The sequence below is a fragment of the Piliocolobus tephrosceles genome, chromosome 20 (genome assembly GCF_002776525.5).
Source record: "Piliocolobus tephrosceles isolate RC106 chromosome 20, ASM277652v3, whole genome shotgun sequence".
NCBI lineage: Eukaryota > Metazoa > Chordata > Mammalia > Primates > Cercopithecidae > Piliocolobus > Piliocolobus tephrosceles.
In genome coordinates, this window is record NC_045453.1 from 32,080,470 (window position 1) to 32,083,640 (window position 3,171).

The window sequence follows — 3,171 nt, forward strand, 5'->3', positions numbered from 1 at the left end:
TTTGTGGGTTTTTTCCTCACTGTCTTTATGTGCGTGGTTACGCGTGGACTTTCCATGGACCTCTGGAGAGGACTGGAAGAAGTTGTGGTTTGGGAAGTGAAATCCATCTAAAGTCAGTTATGGAGCTAGATGAGGGGCTGCCTGAATATTAAGGAAGAAGTGGGGTTTGGGGACCGTTCCAAGAAGACAAAACATTCACAGCAGTCAGGAAGAGAGAAACCTGGGGCGAGTGCTGGTTCTTCCTCCAGACCATTGTGCCTTCCTAGCAATGGGGGGGCTTCCTGGTGGCCCTGCCAGAGATGGCTGTGCAGCCCAGGATTCTAGAGAGAGGGCACTGCTGGGGGGGGCTCAGGATTCTAGGGGAAGAACCGCAGGGGAGCTCAGGGTTCTGGGGAGAGGGTACTGCAAGGGAGCTGGATTCCAGGAGAGGGCACTGCTGGGGGGCTCAGGATTCTAGGGAGAGGGTGTGGCTGCTGAGTTCTTGATAACCAGAGGCAGCAGTGATCACACCTGCAAGTTTTTAAAGCTTGTAAGACATCGCTGGGGATTGGGGATGTTCCAAAGGAGTGGGGTTTCCTTCATTTTCTTTCTTCCTTTCCTACCTTCTCCACCTGCCTTTTGAATAAAGAATCAGAGACCATCGGAGACAGGGAATTGGACAAAGACAGGCCCAGCCAGAGAGCAAAGAGAAATTCAAGAAGAGGAGTAGGTTTGAGGGCTACCTGATCTGAGAAAACTCGGGAGCCTCTTCTTTTAATTAAAGTCATTTTTAGAGAGTTTTGACTTTGATGGATTGAGAGACTTGGGTTTTTTCTGCAGGATGTGGGGCAGCACACAGCAGGAGCTACAGTATTCACTGGAGGCACTAACAGGACCTGGAGTCCAGGAGCCCGCTCAGGTGCCACGGAGGCCCCAAGCAGAGGAGGACAGCCAAGGACTTCCAGGAGCCATGGCAGTCCGAGGCCCAGACATGGCAGGCTTTTCTGGCATCTGGGTGGAGGAATGAAGGGGCAGTCTATGGATTTGTGAGCAGGATTGGCTATGGAAATTATAGGGCCCCTGGCTTAGAAGGATTAAGAACTTCAGATGGTTCATTAAACCACCATGAGCATCAAGCCCTTCTGAGCCCAGGATCCCGTTCACCTGCGAAGGTTGCCTGCAGCTGAAGCCCAGCAAAAAAAGGCTGTTGAGTCGGGAGACCTGGATTTGACACCACGTCCTTCAGGGAAACCAGGTTTAAACTCTCCCAGCTTCGATTTCTTTCTTTTACCTTTTCTTCTTTTTTCTATGTCTTTGTCTATCTGCAAATATCTTTATTTTGAAAATTGTAAGTGATAGTTTTTCTGGGGATAGAATTTTAAGTTGCCGGTAGTAGCCCCTTAGTTGGAGGATGTTATTTCATTATCTTTTGAGGTCAGTTAGTGCTGGTTAGAAATTTTTCTCTAAGACCAATCACTCTTCCTTCATGGGTTAATTTCTGGTGGCTTTAATGTTTTTCTCTTTATCCTAGACATTCTGCAGTTTCAGTATAAGGTGTCCAGGCAGGTCTTTCCATTCGATTTATACCAGTTAGAATTGGTTTGACTTTTCAATTGAAGGACTTCTCTCCCCTACTTGTTTCTGGAAGACTTAGTGTTCTCCTCCAACATTGCCACTCCACTGTTCTCTGGCATCTCTGGAGTGCCTGTTTAAACTTTACTTGAAGTGCCTATTTTAACTTTACTTGAAGTGCCTATTTTCGCCATTTCTCCTTTGCCTGCATATGTTGATATTTTCTTTTTTCCCCTATTTTTGAGTCTGAGTTTAGTATTGAAAACCCAGGGCTGTCATTAGAGACTGTTGTGGATTATCAAGGGGGTATATTTCTCCGGGAAGCTTGTTCCTGACTGTCAGTCAATCCACGGTGGGTCCTAGGATCTCTCCTTGCACAAGATGTGTGTGAGGAGCCCAGGACACACACGAATAAGTCTCCAATTTGTTCAAAGCGTATGCCATCGTTTTAAGCCCTCAACATAATTCTATGATGTCTGTATTCCTCGTGTCCTCATTTTACGGATTATGAGGAAAACTGGGGCACACAGGGGTTACCAGCCTATGGCCACATAGCTAGAAATTGGTCCTCACCTGAACACATTGTGTCTACCTGTACTACTGTATAATTCGTTAATGGCAGGTGATGGTGAGGAATGAAGGCTCAGAATAATTTTATGGAGAAGGTATTTTTAATTAAAACATTGAACAAGTAAAACTCTTTGATTGAAAAATTGAAACTATGAAAACATTCTATGTAAGGACTTCTTGACCCCTCCCTGTCCTGTCCACCCTGCCTCACCTCCACCCCCACATAACCAGTATCACTACTGCCTGGAGTCCCTTTTCATCTTGCATTGTGTGAGTAGGAGCAAACAGGAACATGTAGTCTTGCTTCTCACTACTGTCTCACACAAGTTGGCCTGTAACACTGTTTTCCTCTGACACCACGTCTGCCACCGAGGGTGTGGGTTTTTTTCCTGACACCAAATACATGTTGTTTCCCACTCCAGCTATCCAATTCTACAACACCAACCGAGTGTCCAACAATTGAACCCAATTCTGACTTTATCTACGTGGAGTTAGCATCAGAGCCAGCAAGCTAAGGTCTCAATCCTGCAAGACTCTCCCTACTTCAGACACCAGCCACACAAGTGGGGTTCCCAGCTGATCCACATTTCTTCCCAGCCTACTATAAATTTGGGGATTCCATAAGCTAACTACACCCCCATGTTTGAGAACCCATCAGAACAATCCCCAGAACTCAGGGAACTACTGTGCGTACAACTTCAGCTTTACTATAAAGAGTGTGACCCAGAAACAGCCCCATGGAAAACAGGCAGAGAACAAGGTCCTGGGAGAGGAGGTTTCCAGCCTCCAGTACGTCCACGTGTTGGCCAACATTGAAGCTCCCTGAACTTACTTAAGGCTTCTTTATGGCAGTTTTGTTACCTAGGCCTGATTGATTAAATCATTGGCAATTGGTGATTGAACTCAAGCCCAGAGGTCAGGGGATGGAACAGAAAGTCCAAGGGCAGGGAGAGAGCTTTGTCCCCAGTTACTCCTGTGCAAGTGCTGGCTCCATTGTGATTGGGCCAGCGTGGGTACTGTGTCCATCCTGAGCTAATCATTGGGCTTGAA